Raw genomic sequence first — 21,827 nt, forward strand, 5'->3', positions numbered from 1 at the left:
GATTGGAAGTGCACATCTAAATCGTTCTTCAATGTGATGAGGCTTTCTGCCTCTCCCACCCTTACAGGCAGTGGGTTCCAAATTCCCTACCACCCTTTGAGTGAAAATGTTTTCCCTCACATCTCCCTCTGAACCTCCTGTCCCTTACCTTCAATCTATGCACCTCCCCCAGTCATTGATCCCTCCTTCAAAGGGGTGGGGGTGGTTTCTTCCTATCTACCCCCCTCATCATTATATGTATCTCAATCATGTCTCCACACTCTCAACCTGCTGTGTTCTAAGGAAAACAACCCCAGTCTGTCCAATCTCTCTCCATCACTGAAACTCTCCAGCCCCCAAAGCAACATCCTGGTAAGTCTCCCTCTGCATGCTTCCCTCGTGCCATCACATTGCTCTGACTGATCATGTCAATTTGTGGAGAGATGCTTAAAAACTCACTGAAATGGCGATATATTTGCTGTTCAGGAGAGACCCTGCCTGCTGGTTAGAAACAGCACAATGCTAATTGCCCTCTTGACTTTTGCTGATGTTGGTGATTGTGTGTACGGTTCAACAGTGGTTGGAGTATTCCCACTAAATCTCTTCACCATCCTTACAGAAAATATATTCAACTGGGGTCAAACAGAGTAGTTTAACAAGGTGCTGTCTCCCTGCACTACCTTATTTCCAGTGTGGGCACTCAACTCTAGGACTGACACAGGGATGCCTGTGATTAAAGCAAACTGTTAGGCACTTTTCTAAGGCAGGAGTTGTTGTGTTCAGTAACAAACAGCACTCTCACCATACAGTCAGAGAGAGTCACAGAGTCACTGAGAGTCAGAGAGAGACAGAGGGTCACAGAGAGGCAGGGAGAAACAGAGAGAGACATAGACACACACACAGGGACATAGAGTTTTAAAGAACCACAGTCAAACAGAGTCAGAAAGAGGCACAAAATCACAGTATCATCGAGATTAATCGACAGAGTTAAAGCAAGTCATAGACAGGCAAACAGAGAGAGATAGAGACCCATAAAGAAAGAGACCTCGCGGTTTGTACAAGAACAATCGACATAATCAGAGAATTAAAGCAAGCCATAGATAATCAAACAGTTACAGAGAGAGATAGATGTATAGAGAAGGGGAGAGACCTCGCGGTTTGTACAAGATACCTCACTGGGAGGGGGGAATCTCTCCTGTCCCCCTCCACCCCCCAATAACCACCATCCTGACCCTCGGGAACGGGACATGTTGACACAGTCCGCTCTCCCTCGGCGCTTTTCCTTCCCGCGTGGCCCCGGCGCCATTTTAGCTTCAGGCCCCGCCCCCTCAGGCCCCGCGCGAGATGGCGGTTAACGGCCGCCTCGTGCCCCAAGTGACCGTTAGCAGCTGCTTCAGGGGAAAGACTCTTTAAAGGGACAACCCTTTCAGGAGAGAGAAACAACAGGGCCGGCTCCGGGACTCACCAAACTTAATAATAATGACAAATACACACACAGACAGAGAGGTGGGAGTGAACAAGAAACTGTGCGGCGGTACATCAAGACCAAAGGCCACTCTCCCGAAGGACGGCTGCCCCCGGACTCGAATCGTTGACTCCGCTTTCTCTCTGTCTGTCTCTGGACAGATGCTGCCAGACCTGAAGCACAAACAAGGTCCTCGGGGGTGAGTCCGAGTTCAGGATCCTATTAAGGTTCGGTTGGTGGATGGATGACAGTGTGGGAGGGTATGCAATGGGATTAGAAGAATAGAGACCGAGACTGTTTCCTAAAATGGGGAAAGGTTTCTGAAATCTGAAGCACAGAGGGACTTGGGAGTCCGAGTTCAGGATTCTCTTCAGGTTAACAGGCAGGTTCAGTTGGCAGTTAGGAAGATAAATGTAATAAAAAACAAAGAAAGTTTACAGCCCAGGAACAGGCCCTTTGGCCATTCAAGCCTGAGCTGATCCAAATCCACTGTCTAAACCTGTCGGTCAATTCCTCAGCATCTGTATCCCTCTGCTCCCCACCTACTCATACATCTGTCCAGAGGCATCTTCAATGAAGCTACCTGCCTGCCTCTGCTGGCAGTGCGTTTTAGGCACCTACCACCCTCTGTGTTGAGTAATTGTCGCGTATATCCACCTTAAACTTTTCATCTCTCACCTTGAACACGTCAACCTTGGAAAAAACGTATCTCTATCTTCCCTGTCTATACCCTTCATTATTTTGTAGACCTCAATCCGGTCCCCGTTCTAATGAAAACGATCCTAACCTACTCAGCTTCCCTTCATAGCTAGCACCTTCCATATCAGGCAACATCCTCGTAAACTTTCTCTGCCCCCTATCCAATGCGTCCACATCCTTTTGGTAATGTGGCGACCAGAACTGGACACAGTATTCTAAATGTGGCCGAACCAATATCTTGTAGATTTTTAACATGACCTGCCAGCTCTTATACTCAATACCCCATCCAATGAAGGCAAACATACCATATGCCTTCTTGACCACTCTACCCACCTGTGCAGCAACCTTCAGGGTACAATGAACCTGAAATCCCAGACCTCTCTGCTCATCAATTTTTCCCAATACTCTTCCATTTACTATATAATTCGCTCTAGAATTAGACTTCCCAATATGCATCACCTCACATTTACCTGGATTGAACTCCATCTGCCACTTTGCCACCCAACTGTCCAGTCTATCTATATTCTCCTGTATTCTTTGACAGTCCCCTATGCTTTCTGCTACTCCACCAGTCATCTGCAAGCTTGCTGATTAGGGGCTTCGGCACTGATACCTGTGGAACACCACTGGTCACCTTTCTCATTTTCAAGAAACTCCCTTCCAGTACTACTCTGTCTCCTGCTCAAACAATTCTTTTTCTACCTGACTAGAACACCCTGCACACCATGTGACTTCACTTTCTCCATTAATTTACCTTGGAACCTTATCAAACGCCTTACTAAGGTCCATGTGTATGACATGTACAGCTTTTCCTTCATCTAACAACTTGGTCACTTCCTCAAAGAACTCTATGAAGTAGGTAAGGCACGAACTCCCTTGCACAAAATCATGTTGCCTATCACTGATCAGCCCATTCTTTTCCAAATATAAATAGATTTTTTCCGTCAGTACCTTCTTCAGCAACTTTCCCACCACTGACATCAGGCTCACTGGTGTGTAGTTACTCAGAATATCCCTACTACCCTTCTTGTACAGGGGGACAACATGAGCAACCCTGCAGTCCTCTGGCACCTCACCTGTGTTTAATTTTCCCAACATTGACTGGGATACACTTAGTGCCAGAGGTCTGGATGGGGCAGAATTTGTAAGATGCATTCAGGACAGTTTTCTAGAGCAGTATGTCAATAGTCCAATGAGGGAAGGGGCCATATTGAACCTGGTGTTGGGGAATGAGCCAGACTAGGTGGTAGAAGTTGCGGTGGGGATACCTTTGGGTACAGTGACCACAATTCTGTAAGTTTTAGTATACTCCTTAGACAAAGATGAGGGTGGTCCTCAGGGAATTGTACTAAACTGGGCCAAGGGCAATTATCTCAAAATAAGGCAGGAGCTGTGAAATGGGGATTGGATACAGCTATTTGACGGGAAGTCCAGATTTGATGTGTGGGAGGCTTTCAAAGATAGGTTGAAGATTGAAAGCAAGGGATAGGGAAAACAAGAATCGTGAACCATGGATGACAGGAGAAATTGTACAACTAGCCATGAGGAAAAGGGAAGCGTACATAAGGTCCAGGCAGGTAAGAACAGAACGGGCCCTGGAGGAATATCAGGAGAGTTGGACCAGTCTTAAACGAGGAATCAAGCGGGCTAAAAAGGGTCACAACATTGCTTCAGCGAGCAGAAGTATGGAGAATCCCAAAGCCTTTTATTCTAATATAATAAGCAAGTGGGTAACGAGAGAAAGGATTGGTCCACTAAAGGATAAGGAAGGAAGGCCGTGTATCAAACCTGAGAAAATGGGGGAGATTCTGAATCATAACTTTGTATCAGTATTCACGGAGGACAGGAACATGATGACTATTGAGATTAGAGGTAGAAGCTTGATTACTCTGGATCATGTTGAAATCAGTAGTAAGATCTGTTGGGTAGATTACAGGTTATTAAGGTGGACAAATCCCCAGGACCGGATGGGATTTATCCCAGGTTGCTAGGGGAGGCGAGAGAGGAAAGAGCTGGGGCCCTGACAGATATCTCTGTTGCACCGGGTGTTCTTCCTCCAGACTTCGGGTGGTTATGTTAATGTACAGATTTGAGACAGCAGAGGGAATCCATGTTGGACTCAGACCTGTCAAGCCTGTCTCTTGATTTATCCTGGAGATCGTACTCTTTGGAAGTCTGGAATTAAAACCTCTTTTGCACAGTTTAGTTTAATTTTAGTCATCCCCTTTATTCACTAATAGCATCACTGTTACAACATAACACTGATACCTATAAGCTAAACTAACGAGTTCTAATAACCTAGGAGAGTGGGGTACCGTCTCCAAGTGCCCCAGCAGGCTATTCCAATGTACTGTCACAAAGTGTCTGCTTTTATACAAAAGTTCACAAAAACATTGCATGTTCTTAATTAGACAGATAACAGTGAAAGACAATAATTCGTAAGAAAGTAAAAATAATTGACAGATTTGTGTGTGCTTGACTGATCACTCCTACAGGCCTTGAACTATCCATCAGATAGGAAAAACATACCTAGCTGAGTTAAACATCTGCTCGTGAAATGAGTTCCTATAAAGAAGTACCAGTCTAAATTAAGTGGGAGATGTCATAAGGTAACTTTGCACAGCTCGCATGTCTGATATCATTGTTTTACAAAATGGCTTCTTCGCAAAGAAGGCAAATTTTTGACCATAAAATGGCTTCCTGACAGATTGTATCAGAATCTCTTCAATGTTAGGTTTAGAATAATTTTAAGCTAGGAGTAGATTCCTGTTTTGTATCTTAAGCACAGAATCCTTCTGTACCTGAGGCTGAAATGTTACTGCAAGGTTGTATTTAAAATGAATAATTAGCCTTGAATTAAACACTGTTTGCAAGAGTGTGATTCAAATTCAAATAAGACATAAGATCTGACTAGTTAAAATTGATATTTGGGGCAGTCTGTAAGGTCTGTAGAGTGGTCTGCAAGAACAGCAAGTTAGTTAAAGCTTCATTAATATTACCACTTGCAGAGTTTGTATTTTATAAATGGTAATGGCTACTCAATAGCATCATAGAGACCCGAAATGCAGTTAAATTCAATCCATAGCAGATAAGCACTAAGTGTTAATTTTCTACAGGCTCCAATAGCCTCAGCACTAAAATGGTCTCTCCCTCTGGTGTCCTTTTGAACTCTCAAGTCAGCAAAGATTTTTTTCTCTCTGCCCCGCTTGCAAGGGTTAATAAGAATCCATTCTAATTGGCAGCATCCTGCCGTTAATTACAAATCTTTTGATAGTACCGAGTTCCGTTTCAGGGTCAGAATCAAACACATTCACTAATTTCACAAGGGAATGGCTGTGAATGTTATCACTTGGTGTCCTGTTCACACAGATTCACCGATGCTAAGGCAAATGTTCTTAATTGCCTTACAGCATCCTGTTATCATTTGGTGAGCCCAGATGTTGCTATCTTCTGCATTCTCTGAGATCCCCCCTTTTTCTGAGCCTTCCTGCCTGTCTATTTTGTCATGCAATAAATGTGTTCTATAATTCAGCATTATATTTTAGTCTAAATGTTTAAAGATAGGTATTAAGGCTATAGACTTTCTCATTCCCTTGTTTTGTTATTTCATGACAACTACTTGGCTTATACCAGTATACTTAATCCATTCAGTCAATTTGTATTCTTAACAAGTCAAGTGCCTCCTCTGGCGAGTCATCGTATGGAGGAGCAGAGCTGAAAAATACTGGATTTCAGCATGGAAGTTTGGACATGGGGGTAGAGGGGGAGACATGGGTCGATTAATCAGATTCCTCTTTAACTTCGGTGAAAAGCAATGTATGGTCCCTTTCATGCATAAGTGGACGACAATGTATATTCCTAGGATGAGACAAAGGATTATCAGTACATCCCACACGATATTCCATCCAAACAGCGACCATAGCCAGCAAGTAAAACTCCATCCACGTAAATTGGATGACTGGTGGGCAGGTACCTTCTCTGCATCTTGACCCGTTTTGTTGATAACATCTGTGTCATCCAAAATATTACACTGGGCCTCATCCTAAACGGCGCCTCATTCTACATTGGGTGTCAATCTACATTGTGCCTCACTGGAGACTGGGCCCATCCTAAATTGGGACTCCCTATAAACCTTGCCACAACTTAACCTGGGCCTCATCCAAAAGTGGGTCTCGTCACAAACCAAGCCTCCTACTAAACTGGTCCTCACCCTAAACTGGACCTCATCACAAATTGGGCCTCACACTAAACTAGGCCACATCTCAAACTAGGCCTCACCCTCAGCTTAGCCACATGACAAACTATGCCTCAAACTAAACTGAGCTTCATCCCAAATTGGATATGACATTACCGTAGGCCACATCACAAAGTGGGCCTCACCCGAAACTGGACCACATCCCAAACTGAGCCTCACCCTAAAATGTACCACATACAAAACTGGGCTTCAACCTAAACTGGGCCAAATCCCAAACTAGGCCTTACCCTAAACTGGGCCACATCCAAATTGCACCTCTATAAACTGGGCCTCATTCTGAATTGGGACTCAGCCTAAAATGGGCCATATCCCAAACTGGGCTTCACCCTAAAATGGGTGAAATTGAGGACTTCAGATGCTGAAGATTAGAGTCTAGATTAGTGTTGCTGGAAAAACACATCAGGTCAGGCAGCATCCGAGGAGCAGGAAAATCGATGGTTGGGTAAAAGCCCTTCATCAGGAATGATGATGAAGGACTTTCATCATCATGCCCCTCAGATGCTGTTTGACCTGCTGTGCTTTTCCAGCACCACTCTAATCTAGACTCGCCCTAAACTGGGCCATATCCCAAATGAGGCCTATCCTAAACTGGGCCACATTCAATTTGGGCCTCACCCTAAACTGGGCCATATCACAAACTGAGCTTCATTATAGACTGGGACACATTCTATGCTGGGCCTCTCACGAAAATGAGCCTCATCCCAAACTGGGTCTCACCCGAGACTAGGTCTCACGCTAAACTAGGCCACATCCCAAATTCAGCATCGGCCTAAGCTAAGTCACATCCCAAACTGTATCTCACTCTAAACTGAGCCACATCGCAAACTGGGCCACATCCGAGTCTGGGCCACACACTCGACGAGTCCACGTCCCAAAGTTGGCCTCACCCTAAACTGGGTCACATCCCGTACTGGATTCTCACTCTAAACTGAGCCACATTCCAAACCAGGCCTCACCCTAAACTGGGCTGCATTCCAAACAGGGCCTCACCCTAAACTGGGCAATATACCAAACTGGGCCTCAACTTAAACTGGGCCACATCCCAAAAGGGGGCATCACTCTAAACTGGGCTGCATTCCAAACAGGGCATCAACCTAAACTGGGCCACAGCTCAAACTGGATCTCACCTTGAACTGGGCCAGATACCAAACTGGGCTTCACCCTGAACTAGGCTAGATCCTAAATTGGGCATCAACATAAATTGAGCCACTTCCCAACCTGGGCCTGACTGTAAGGTGAGCCTCACAGAAATTTTTTTTTTCAGATTGTAATTTTGTCCTAAATGTAAAGTGCACCCATTCGTAAACTTGACCTCCTCCTACATTGTGCCTAATTCTAAACAGGGCCAGATGTCACACTTGGCCTCATCCTAAATTGGGCCAGATATATGGCGACCTTTAAGCGGCATTTGGATCGGTATATGGATGGGTGCTTAATCTAGGTTAGAAGTTCGGCACAACATAGTGGGCCGAAGGGCCTGTTCTGTGCTGTATTGTTCTATGTTCTATTACACTGGGCCTCATCCTAAATTACACCTCATACGAAGCTGGGTATCATCCAAAATTGAGCTTCATCGGAGACTGGGCCCATCCTAAATTGGGACTCACTATAAACCATGCCACAACTTAAAGTGGGCCTCATCCAAGAGTGTGTCTTATCCCAAACCAGGCCTCATACTAAACTAGACCTCATCTTACACTGGGACTCAGCCTAAACTGGGTCACATCCCAAATTGAGCAGCACCCTAAATTGGGCCACATCACAAACTGGTCCTCACCCTAAACAGAGGCACATCACAAACTGTGCTTCAACCTAAACTGGGCAACTTCCCAAATTGGGCTACACACTAACAATTGGCCAAATCCCAAAGTGGGTCTCTTTCTAAAGTAGGCCACATTCCAAACTGGGCCTCACCCTAAACTGGGCCACATCTCAAAGTGGGCTTCAGCCTAAGCTGGGCCACATCTTCAACTAGGCCTCACCCTACATTGGGCCACATCACAAATTGCATTAATTATAGATTGGACAAATCCCATATTTATACTCACTCTAAACTGGGCCACATTCCAAAGTGGGCGTCAACCTAAACTGAGTCACATCTGAGACTGGGCCTCACACTAAACTAGATCACATCCCAAAGTGGGCCTCGTGCTAAACTGGGGCAAATTCCAAGCTGGGCCTCACCCTAAACTCAGCCACATCCCTTCGAGAGCCTCACCCTAAACTGGGCCGCATCCCAAACTAGGCAACACAGTGATGGGCGGCACGGTGGCACAGTGGTTAGCACTGCTGCCTCACAGCGCCAGAGATCTGGGTTCAATTCCCGCCTCAGGCAACTCTCTGTGTGGAGTTTGCACGTTCTCCCCGTGTCTGCGTGGGTTTCCTCCGGATGCTCCGGTTTCCTCCCACACTCTAAAGATGTGCAGGTCAGGTGAATTGGCCGTGCTAAATTGCCCGTAGTGTTAGGTAAGGTGTAGATGTAGGGGTATGGGTGGGTTGTGCTTCGGCGGGTGCGGTGTGGACTTGTTGGGCTGAAGGGCCTGTTTCCACACTAAGTAATCTAATCTAATCTAATCTAATCTAATCACCCTAAACTGGGCCTCACTCTAAGGGGAACCTCCCACACATTTTGTTCAGATTGTAAACTTATCCCAAATGTAAAGTGGCCCCTTTGTAAATTTGGCCTCACCTGAACTGGACTTCATCCTTAGTTGGGCCTCATCCTAAACTAGGTTAGATGTCACATGAGGCCACATCCTAAATTGGGCCGGATATAGAACATAGAACAATATAGCGCAGAACAGGCCCTTCAGCTCTCAATTTTGCACCGACCTGCGAACTATTCTCAGCTCATCCCCCTACACTATTCCATCATCATACATGTGCTTATCCAAGGATTGTTGAAATCTCCCTAATGTGGCTTCGTTACATTGGCTGAGTTGACTACATCAGCAGGTAGGGCATTCCAAACCTTTACCACTCTCTGAGTAAAGAACCTGCCTCTGATATCGGTCTTAAATTTATCACCCTTCAGTTTATAGTTATGCCCCCTTGTACAAGCTGACATCATCATCCTCGTAAAAAGACTTTCACTGACTACCTTATCTAATCCTCTGATCATTTGGTGTGTCTCTATCAAAGCCCCTCTTAGCTTTCTTCTTGCCAACGAGAACAGACCCAAGTCTCTCAGCTGTTCCCCATAAGACCTTCCCTCCAGACCAGGCAGCATCCTGGTAAATCTCCTTGGCTCCTTTCCCAATGCTTCCACATCCTTCCCGAAATATGGCGACCAGAACTGTACACAATATTCCAAGTATGGTCGCGTTAGCATTTTGTATGGTTGCAGCATGATATTGCGGCTCTGGAACTCAATCCCTCTACCACTGAAGTCTAAAATGCAGTATGTCTTCTTAACTGCACTATCAACCTGGGTGACAACTTTCAGGGATCTATGTACATGGACTCCAAGATCCCTCTGTACATCCACACTACCGTGAATATTTCTATTGACCCAGTAGTCTGCCTTCCTGTTATTCTTCCCAAAGTAAATCACCTCACAGTTGCACTGAAATCCATTTGCCACCTCTTGGCCCAATTCTACAGTTTATCCAAGTCCACCAGCAATCTGTAACATTCTTCCAAACTGTCCACTACTCTACTGACTTTAGTGCCATCTGCAAATTTACTAATCCATCCACCTATGCCTGCGTCTAAATCATTTATAAAAAATCACAAATGGCAGTGGTCCCAAAACAGATCCTTGTGGCACACCACTAGTCACCGGACTCCAGGCTGAATATTTTCCATCAACTACCACTCGCTGCCCTCTTTCAGAAAGCCAGTTTCTAATCCAAACTGCTAAATTGCCCTCAGTCCCGTGCCTTTGCATTTTCTCCAACATCCGACCATGTGGAACCTTATCAAAGGTTTTACTGAAGTCCATGAATATCACATCAACTGCCCCACCCTCATCTACATGCTTGGTCACCTTCTCAAAAAAAATCAAATGAGGTTTGTGAGACACAACCTGCCCTTGACGAAACCATGTTGACTATCTGAAATCAAATTGATGCTTGCTAGATGATTATAAATCCTATCTCTTATAATCCTATCCAAAACCTTTCTGACAACAGATGCAAGGCTCATTGGTCTATAATTACCTCGGTCACCTCTACTGCCCTTCTTGAATAAGGGCACAACATTTGCAATCCTCCAGTTCTCTGGTACTAAACCTAAACAATGATGACTCAAATATCAAAGCCAACGGCTCTCTTCCAAGAGAATCCTTGGATAAATCCCATCTATGCCAGGGGGCTTATCTACTTTCACTCCTTCTAGAATTGCTAACACCTGTTCGTAACTAACCTCGATCCTTTCTAGTCTAATATCTCGTACCTCATTCTTGTCCTCTACAATATTCTCCTTTTTCTGAGTGAACACCGATGAAAAATGTTCGTTTAGCACCTCTCCGATCTCCACAGGGTTTCACACTCAACTTCCCACTTCTGCCTTTGACTGGCCTTATTCCTACGCTAGTCATCCTTTTATTCCTCACGTACCTGGCGAAAGCTTTTGGGTTCTCCTTTATTCTTTTTTGCTAAAGACTGCTGATGTCCTTTCTTTGCTTTTCTTAACTCTCTCTTTAAATCCTTCCTAGTGGATCTATAACTCCCCATCACCTCACCTGAACTATCTTGCCTCATCAACACATCAGCCTCCTTCTTCTGCTTAACAAGAAATGCAATTTCTATAGTAAACCACAGTTCCCTTACCTTATCACTTCTTCCCTGCCTGACAGGGACATACCTATCAAGGACACGCAATATCTGTTCCTTAAGCCAGCTCCACATTTCCATTGTCTGCATCCCCTGCATTTTGCTACCCCATTCTATGCATCCTAATTCTTGCCTACTCGCATTATAATTGCCTATACCCCATCAATAACTCCGAACCTGTGGCATGTACCTATCCCTTTCCATCGCTAAACTAAACGTAACTCAATTATGGTCACTCTCTCCAAAATGTTCACCTACAACTAAACCAAACACCTGACCTGGCTCATTACCAAGCCCCAGATCCAGTGTGGCCTACCCTCTTGTCGGCCCTTCGACATACTGTGTCAGGAAACCCTTCTGTACACATTGGATAAAAACTGATCCATCCGAATTACTAGATTTATAGCATTTCCAGTCAACATTGGGGAAGTTAAAGTTCCCCCATAGTGACCACTTTGTTCCTTTCACTCCTCTCCAGAATAATTTTGGTAATCCTCTCTTCCACCTCCCTGGAACTCTGCAGAGGCCTATAAAAAATCTCGAAGCAGTATGACCTCTTGTCTCCTGTTTCTAAACTCCTCTCACACGACCTCAGTAGACGACTCCTCGTGAAAAGTTCTTTCAGCTACTGTTATACTATCATGACTAAAATTAGTTGAGGTTCTACGTACACTAACCCTTATGCATCTGGCCCTCCCAGCATGCTCTGCTATTTGAATAGAATCGGTTCCCTACTTTGTCACCGAGCATGTTAAATTTAGTGACTTTGTCTGTGTTCCAGATTCCCCCTGTGATTTTTGCCTTGCTGGTTGGAGGTTCTGCTGTTGCTGCTGTTCTCCTTATCACTTTCCTGCTTCTGTTTGCTGTTGTTTGTCATATATATGAAAACGATTTAGGAAGCATGGTCTGTACATTTGCAGATAGCACCAAAATTGGTGGTCGAGTCAGCAGTGAGGAAGATTATGCAAGATTACTAAGAAACCTCAATCAATTTGGTAAACGGATTGAGGAGTGGAAAGTAAATGCAAGTTCAAGCATTTTGGTAAAACAAAGAAGGGCAAGACTTATATACTCAATAGTAGGGGCTTGGGTAGTCTTAATCAGCAGAGAGACCTAGGGGTTTTGTTACATAGTTTTATGAAAGTAACATCACAAGCAGACAGGGTGGTTAACAAGGTGTTTGGCATGTTTGCTTTCATCGGTCAGAGCATTGATTCCAATACCTTTCCACCTGTCCCTCCTTAGTTCTGATGGAGTTTCACACTGGATTTGAAAAATTAGCACTGGTTCTCTCTCTCCTCACAGATGCTGCCAGACCTGCTGAGTTTCTCCACTGCTCTGTATTGGTCTCAGATCTCCAGAATCCTGCACGAGTTATTTTTCGAACTTAAAAATTGTGTTCTTTGATTCAGATGTCAGCGGCTCCACTTCTGGCGATATTGTGTTTTCTGTTGTTCAAGCAAAGAGGAAAGAAGAAGGTAATATGTCTCAAAATAGCTTTGCATTGCTCTGTCAGAAAGGAAACACAAGATTATATCTTCTAGGAATGGGCTCCATATGGCTATAGGAACAGAACTAGGTCATTCAGCCCATCAAGTCTCTTCCAGTGTTCAACAAAATTGCGGCTGATCTAATTATCTTCAACTCTTACTTTCTCCCCATAGTCCTCAATGTTCCTTTCTGGTTAAGAATCTCAGCCTTGAATATATTTCATGATCCAGCCTCAACTGTCTTCTGATATAAAGAATTCCATAGATTTGTTCTCCTTGGCATGAAGAAATTCCTCCTCACCTCCATCTTCAATGGATGCCCCCCTTTGTTCTGAGACAATGCCCTTCTGATCCCAGACTCGCCCTTACAAGGGGACACAACGTCTCTCTGAATCTCTCCTGTCAAGTCCCTCGAAGAATCTTCAATAAGGTTGCCTCTTCTTCTAAACTCTAATCAGGACAATCCTAACCTACTCCTTCATCGGACAGGTCCAAACTAGTTCCTCATTAGACAGTCCCTCTGTAGCTGGGATCATACCTTCTCTGAACTGCCTCCAATACCCAGCTTATCATTCCTCAGATATGGACCTCCAAACCTTTATCCCAGGTATGGTCTGACTAGTGACTTGGACAGTTTTAGTAGAAGCACCCCCACGTTTATACTGCCCTCTCTTCGAAATAAAGGCCGCATTCCATTTGCCTTCCCGACACACATTGGTGAGAAGAGGCAGTCGATTTTTGGGGAAGACTAGGGAAGTCTGAAGCATAAAGTGGCTTGGGAGTACTTGTTCTAGATTCTTTGCAGGTTAATAGGCAGTTTCAGTTGGCAGTTAGGAAGTCAAATGCAATGCTAAAATTCATTTCAAGAGGGCTAGAATACAAGAGCAAGGATCTACTGCTGCTGCTGTATAAGGATCTGGTCAGACTGCAGTTGAAATTTTACGAACAGTTTTAGGCCCTGTATCGAAGGAATGTACTAGCCTTATAGGAGGATCAGAGGAAGTTTACAAGAATGATCCCAGAGATGAAGGACTTGTCAAATTGGGTGCAGTTGAGGATTCTGGGTCTGTACTTGATGAAGTTTAGAAGGATGTGGGGTGATCAATTAACTTACAGAATACTGAGAGGCCTGGATAGCGTGGACATGGAGATGTTTCCACGAGGAGGAGACAAGAGGACCTAACGGCACAGTCTGAATTGAACGGACGACCCTTTAGAACAGAAATGAGGAGGAATTTCTTTAGCCAGAAGGTGGTCAGTCTGTGAAACCCACTGCAACAGGGGACGGTGGAGATCAAGTCATGAAGTGTCTTTAAGACAGAGATGGATAGATTCTGATTAACAAGGGCATCAATGGTTATGGGTAGAAGGCAGGAAGATTGGATTGAGAAAGATATTATCCATGATCGAATGGCAGAGGAGACCTGATGGGCCTAATTCTGCTCCTTAATCTTATGATCGGGTCTCACCTGCTGAATTTAAACACCAGCTTTTTGTAATTCACGGATGAGGACTGTCAAATCCCTCAGACTCATAGCTTTCTGCAGTCTTTCTCTATTTATATACTCTTCAACTCCTCTGTTCTTCCTGCATCACCTTATATTTCTGCATGTTATATTCAACTTTTTTTGCCCATTCACTTAACTCCATTTTCATGGCATACTCACCACTTGCAATCCCATCTATTTTTGCATCACCCGCAAACCAAGCAATCGCCTTACCAACGTGATGTGGAAGTGCCAGTATTGGACTGGGATGGACAAAGTTAAAAGTCTCATAATATCAGTGTATAATCCAACAGGTTTATTTGAAAGTAACATCTTTCAGAGTGCTGCTCCTTCATCAAGTAGCTAGTGTCCCAAAGATTTTTAACTTTGTCTTACTAACAGTGAGCTTGAAACTGTGATATCATAAATCAGAACAAAAAACCATCGGGTTCACTGGTGTCCTTCAGAGAGAAATCCCCTTCCCTACCTAGTCTGGCCCTGCATGTGACTCCAGACCCTCAACAATGTGGTTGACATCGAACTTTCCTCGGAAACAATTAGGGATGGGAGCAGTAAATGGTGGGTCCAGTCCGTTGTTGTTTTACTGTATATCAACGCAGAATCCAGTCATTGGTCTGCAGTGCTGTTCAAAGTGATATGAGATTCCTTACCGAACTTCGTCATTCCCTTAATCTGTGATGCATTCTTTCAGTGAGATAACGTAGTCCAACACATCTCCACTTAACACAAAGGTTTTGTCAAGCATACCTGTACTCCCCAGGGATATCTGGAATTGAATGTATCAGTCAGATAGTGTGGGTATGTTGGGACTGACTGAAGCCAACTTCTTTCTTCACAGCTTGACATTAATGCAGCCCCTTGTGCCTTTCTTCCCAGACCCTTGTGCAGCCCATTTCTGTCCAACTCCCCTTCCCCATTGAACCTACCTCCAACACATTTCCAGGCAGTGCACTCTACACCCAAACTACTCGCTGGGTGAAAAGGTTTATTCTTCATGTTTCATCCCCAAATAGCTTTGTATCTATAAATCTATGAGTTCCCCCACCCACTCACTCTCAGTTTTGTTCCTTTTGTCAACAGGAACAGCTTCTCCCTATTGACTCTGTCCAACCCCTGCTCGCGATTTTGAACATCTCCCTCTCTCTCTGCTTCTCCAAGGGAGCATAGTCCAGGACATCTTTCAGTACCGTCATCGTTGGAGTTGATCGTCCCTGGTACCTGGTTCTTGTAAGTCTATCACACAAGCTAACTTTCTATCCACTGACTCCACCTACATTTCCCACTGCCTCAGGAAAGCAGCCAACATAATCATAGACTCTTCCCAACCTGGCTACACTTTATTACTTCTGAAGAAATTTGAATATAGATAACAACAGAAAAAGAATACAACCCCAACCTCTCCAATCTCTCCTGATAGCTACAGTTCACCAGCCCTGGCAACATTCTAGTAAATCTCCTCTACACTCTCCCCAGAGCAATGACATTACTCTTGATATAGCTACCAGTGCCTCATGTAGTTTCATTATTACTTCCCTATTTTCGTATTTACCCCTCTGCCAATGAGGAACAGCATTACATGTGCCTTCTTAACAGCCCCTTCTTTCCTTAGAGACCTGTACACTTACATACTAAGATCTCTCACTTCTTATTTTCTTGAAATGTTTGGGGATGGAGGGGGGAGTGGGAGGTCAGGCCTTTTCCATAACAGATTGGGGCTGTTTGCAGAATTTATTCTGTAGTTTTGATTTAGGATTTGGTTTGTTGGACTCAAAGGCAGCAAGTGGTAAGTCTTAGTGTCTTTTGTTCCGAACGTTGAATTTAATTGGTTTAAACAGTGCTTGGAAAAAGTGAGGACTGCAGATGCTGGAGATCAGAGATTAGAGTGTGGTACTGGAAAAGCACTGCAGGTCAGGCAGCATCTGAGGAGGAGGAGAATCGATGTTTTGGGCATCAGCCCTTAATCAGGAAACAGTGCTTGGGGTAGCAATGGCTCTTTGAGGTAGAAGAAGTGACTTCTGGGGGTGAACTTCAGATTTTTGCAAAAAGTAATTAAGACCAAACTGCGGGAATTAGCAGACAAGCTGGAGCTCAACCTGCCTCCATCCACGAGGAAAAGGGGGATAATGAGAGTAATAGCTCAACGCTTAAATTTGCTGGAAATGCGATCAAAATCTTTCGGGATGGCTAACATTCAATTGAAAATGCAAAAACTCGAGTTAGAGGCAAAAGTCAAGGAAAGGGCAATGGAAACAAAATAGTTTGAATTACGATTAAAAGCAGAAGAGAGGGAGAAGAGAGAGAAAAGGAAAGAGGAAAAGAAGAAAGAGGGAGCTTGATCTTTGGAAATTGGCACTTCGACAGGAGTTCAAAAATTCACTATCTGAAGTAATGAGAACTCATGTGTAAGAGCAGAGAGTTAAACCAGCAAGACTGGCATCAGAAATGGCTGATGATTGAGTCGATCAATAAATCAAATTTGGGCTGCCAAAATCAATTTCAATCCATGACGGATAATAATTGTGGATAAGAGAAATTCTCACATGGAAAGGGAAAAGTAGATCTCTAGAAAGGTCAAAAGGATGATTTACTACAGGGTAAAAAGGAAAACCTTGAAGGGGAAAGACAAGTGAAACATCTCTGGTGTTTTCAATAAAGTAGGCCACATGAAATCAATGTTGATGGGTGAGGAAAAGCCCCAAGAAGCCAGAAATCAGGATAAGCCAGTGAATTTTGTTGGAGGTAACAGAGAGCACTGCGGAGATGAGAAAGCTGCACCAGAATGTACAAGCTGGTTGGATGCTGTTTATGGAGGAAGTGCCAGATCTTCTTAAACCATACACTGTGAAGGTAAAGTTTACTCGCATAGACCAGAAGCAGCAGGTAAAGAGGTAACAATATTGAGAGATACAAGGATCCTCTCAATCTGTGATGCTAAAAGATGAGGATATATGTCCCTATGAAGGACTATTGCCAGAAAAGGTATGAGTAACGAGAATTCACATTGACATAAGAAATGCTCAGTTGTAAAAAGAGGGGTTAGAGTGTCGAGTGAAGAGGGGAGAAGTCATAGTAGGAGTACTGGACAAACTTTCAGCTCTGGGAATACAATTTGTCCTTGCTAATGATGTTGCTGATTCACTGGTGGGAGTTGAAATTACGATTAAAAGCAGAAGAGAGGGAGAAGAGAGAGAAAAGGAAAGAGAGGAAAAGAAGAAAGGCTGATGCCTGAAACGTAGATTCTCCTGTTCCTTGGATGCTGCCTGACCTGCTGCGCTTTTCCAGCAACACATTTTCAGCTCTGATCTCCAGCATCTGCAGTCCTCACTTTCTCCTCACTGGTGGGAGTGCCGACTGTGGTTGAAAAACCAATAGAAATTCAGGCAACTGGACTACTGCAGGACACACATCCTGGGATGTTTCCTGATTGTGTGGTAACGAGGTCATGAAGTCACCAGTTAAAGCAGGAAAGATCAAAGAGTACAGATAAGAAAGTTGAAGGGAAATTAGCAGAGAACCTGTTTGATCAGATAGTTGAGACAAACCAGAAACAGATGACAAAGCAGACACTTTAGCTCAGGAAAATTAACAGAGTTACAGCAGAAAGTTGAAAATTTGAAGCAATTGTATCAAAAGGCAAACACAAAACGAATCCAAATGTATCCCTGATTGTTATTATCTTAAAAATGATGTCTCAATGAGGAAATGGAGAACATCACATTCAGGCAGATGAGAAATGGGCAGACATTTATCAAGTTGTATTGCCAGTGGTTTATAGAAAGGACATGTTGCGAGTAGTGCATGAGCTACCTGTATAGATTGTCTGTTTGAAATTCACATTATTTAAGTGTCATCTCTATATGTGACAACTATTCAGTAAAGGATTAATTCTGTCCTTCTCAGTCACTGATAAACTCCATGTAAATATGCTTCATCCCGGTTGGAGAATTTGAGCTGTGTGCAGAGGCTGAACAGGCTGGAACTGTTTTCTCTGGAGAGTGACCTTATAGAAGTTTATAAAATCATAAGGCGCATGGAGAAGTGGTGGAGCCAGGGAAAATTACAACAGTTAAAAGGCATCTGAGTGGGTATAATGAGAAAGCCTTAAAACGTGTCCTTTAATACTTAGACTAAATGTAATGTTGAATTATAGAACACAAGAAAATAAACAGGGCAGACAGAGAGGCATCCAGCCACAAAAGGGGGAACCTAGGATGTGCAGAAGATAAAAAAAATCTGTTCTCGCCAAGTGATAACAGGATGCTCTAAAGCAATTAAGAATATTTGTCTTAACATCAATGAATCTGTGTAAAAAGGATACAGTAATAACATGCACAGTTGTTAACTTATGAAATAAACGACAGCATTTCATTGCGATATCGGAAACTTTGTATCATCTCAGAAGCACGTCAAAAGCTTTTTAATACACGGTCAGGTCCTATCAATTATAATGGACTCTTATTACGTGTGTGTGTGTAGAGGGAGAGAGAGATGAATGTTTTGAATTTATTTGCATTTTGGGATTTTATAATGATTTCGAGTAGCCATCGCCAATTATGAAATGCAAACTCTAAAATGTAATATTGATGAAGTTTTAACTTACTTGGTGTTCTTACACGCCAGGACTGCCCCACTGTCAATTCTAACTCATCAGATCTTCTGTCTTCTTTGAATTTGAAACATAACCGTGAAAAGAAAGCATGTTTAGTTTGAGACTAATGAATCATTTAAAATGTAACTTTTCAGCCTCAGGTAGAATGATTTTGTATTTAAGATAAAAAGCAGGAGTCTGCTCCGAGCTTAAAAATTATTCTAAACCAATCATTGAAGACATTCTGATAGAATCCGTCAGAAAGCCATTTTATAGTCAAAGCTCACCGTCCTCGCTAAGATGGCATTTTGTAAAACAATGATATCTGACATGCGAGCTGTGCAAGGTTACCTTATGACCTTTTCCACTTAGTTTAGACTGGGACCTCCTTACGATAGGGATTTACCTCACCAACAGGCAAGGACTCTGCTGGATCTGTTTTTCCCACCTGATGGATGGTTGAGGGCCTACAGGAGTGATCAGTTAAGTGCATACAGACCTGTTAATTAACTCCTCTTTCTTACGAATTGTTGCCTTTCCACTGTCTGTCTAATTAAGAACATAGTGATTTTTGTAAACGTTTGGAAAAAGGAAGCCTGTTTCAGACAGAAGAGTGGAGTCACCGACGAGGGCTCTAAAGGAAGAGCTGGTCTCCTACTTTTCTAAGGTTTTAGAACCTCAGCTAGCCTAGCTTATAGGTGTTAATGTGGGGTTGAGATTAAATTTTACATTAGTGCGGAAACAGGCCCTTTGGCTCAACAAGTCCACACCGACCCGCCGAAGCGCAACCCACCCATACCCCTACATTTACCCCTTACAAATCACTGGGGCAATTTGACATGGCCAATTCACCTGACCTGCACATCTTTGGACTGTGGGAGGAAACCGGAGCACCCGGAGAAAGTGCAATCTCCACACAGTCAGTAACCTGAGGTGGGAATTGAACCCTGGTCTCCGGCGCTGTGAGGCAGCAGTGCTAACTACTCTGCTGCCCAAGATTTGAACTCTCGACCCCTGGTTTACAAGACCAGTGCTCTAACCCCTGAGCTACGGAGCCGGCGCGTTGTAACAGTGATGCTTTTGGTAAATAAAGGGGAAGGCTAAAATTAAACTAAACTGTTTGTAAGAGGTTTGTATTCCAGACTACAAAGAATATGAGCTCCAGGATGAACCAAGTGAGGGTCATAGGTCTGAGTCTGTAAGGGATTCCCTGGTCTGTCTCCAATCTGTACTTTAACAATATGAATAGGAAGGGTTTAGAGATAGATGGGCTAAGTGCTGCCAAAAGGGACTAGATTAGGTTAGGATATCTCGTTGGCATGGACAAGTTAGACTGAGGGGTCTGTTTCCATGCTAAACGTCTTTCTAACTCGACGACTCTTTGGTAACTCTTTCCCGGTCAGTGAACACAGTTTCCCTCCATCTCTGTACTTCACCCCTCCTTCACAGATAGTTGTTGAAACAATGGCCTAATTGTCTATCTTCATTGTAACTTTGAAAATGCTCTTAATAATTGTAGATTTTAATGCTGTTCCTGAATGTCTATTTTGGATGAGGACTCAGTTTATCTATCTCCAACATTGTTGTGTAAACGTCAATGGGCTACATACCTTTTGTTTGTTAGAGGCAGCTGGTCACTCCTTGCTTTGAACTGAGGAAGTAATACAGTGTCTTAGTCCCTCAGGTGTTTTTCTGGAGGAAGACACAGGAACACCACCTGTAAATCAACATGAGGCTAGTCTGGCAATATTGAACTGATCATTGTCACATTCATTGCATCTTCATTAGGATGTGTGTTGGGTTTTTTTCTTTAAACTTAGTCAGAAGCACAGATCTGATTCCATTATTCCCCTGAGCTGCTCCTTGTCTGGGGATTGTGTTTGTTTTTCATGTGATTCAATACCAATTGATTTAGAGATGCTGGTGTTGGACTGGAGAGTCCAATGTTAAAAATCACACAACATGGGGTGCTTCTAAATAAACCTGTTGGACTATAACCTGGTGTTGTGCGATTTTTAACTTGATACGAATTGAGTGGGATCCAGAAACTGAGCAACAACTGCCCAGCACCATGAATGGGAAGACTCAACCACCAGGATGCTTACACAGTTCAATATCCAACTACCAATTGGAGAGAGGAAAAACAGCGCTATTTCTAATGTTTTTACCAAGACCCCCGTGTATGTCCTTTTACAAGAGTATCACAGCTGGTCCACACAACCTCTAGGAATAGCGGGAAACAGAATTAAATTAAAACAGGACTCAGAGGATTGCAAATCACAATGTCCCACAGCAGCTTCTTCCCGCTCTGCCTCCCTCAGCAGGCCCACACACAGCCCGAGAAAGGCCTCTCTCTTCCCCCCCAGCCCGCTCACTCCAAGTTCCGGGACCAGTTCCTGCTCCGCTCGACCTCTTACAAACAGCCCCCGGTTCTCTCTGAACTCACCCCGAATCAATCCCGGTCTCGGAGCCCCCTCTGTGTCCCAGGCTCCCATCCCGATGTGCTGCTGGAAGGAGCCTGCTGTTCCCTCCCTTCCCTGGGCGCTGATCTCTCCATTGCGGTCTGTTTCAAACAAACCTCTTGTATTCACTGAGTAAATGCTCCTCAATGGCAGCGCTGGGGGAGGGCCTCGCGCATGCGCTCCTCTGCTCAGGAACAAGTCAGTTTTGGGGAGAAAAGGTTCAGTCCCAGATACAGTTGAGGCTGGAGTGAGCTTTTCCAACATCACTCTAATCCAGAAGTATGCTCTGAAACGCCAGGGCCGCACTCTCTATGGATTCGGCGGCTGATCATAAAGCGACCCTTTTCCAGCGAACCCAAAGCCTCTTTTCAGAGCCACCCAAACCCCCCAATAGAGAGCGGAAACCTTAGGACGGGGAAGGCAGCGCATAGGGAGGGCACAGTGTGATGTTGCCAGTTATTTCACATATATCGCGATTTTAAAATTATTTCGATTCCAAAAATGTACTAATACCGTGTTTTGTGGTACGGCAGCGAACATTTAGAGTGGTTGGTTCACTTTGTTGCTGTTTACCATGGCTAATGATTTTACCATGGCAAGTATTCC

At 44.0% G+C, this 21,827-nt stretch overlaps 1 protein-coding gene and 1 long non-coding RNA gene across 7 annotated transcripts in view; one reads left to right on the forward strand and one right to left on the reverse strand.

Moving 5' to 3' along the window:
* The window catches only part of LOC140470734 (histone H2B 7-like), a 192,504-nt gene that overhangs the window by 114,265 nt on the left and 56,412 nt on the right, over positions 1–21,827 (forward strand). The window lies entirely within an intron of this gene.
* LOC140470769 (uncharacterized) lies at positions 1,792–21,400 on the reverse strand. Of its 2 annotated transcripts, none has more exons than XR_011956669.1 (4): positions 21,206–21,400; positions 20,370–20,451; positions 18,772–18,834; positions 1,792–12,621 (listed from the first exon to the last, which is right to left on the reverse strand). It is a non-coding gene; the product is annotated as an uncharacterized lncRNA (long non-coding RNA). The 2 variants fall into 2 exon arrangements; XR_011956668.1 differs by having other exon boundaries at positions 20,370–20,476.

The sequence above is a fragment of the Chiloscyllium punctatum genome, chromosome 52 (genome assembly GCF_047496795.1).
Source record: "Chiloscyllium punctatum isolate Juve2018m chromosome 52, sChiPun1.3, whole genome shotgun sequence".
NCBI lineage: Eukaryota > Metazoa > Chordata > Chondrichthyes > Orectolobiformes > Hemiscylliidae > Chiloscyllium > Chiloscyllium punctatum.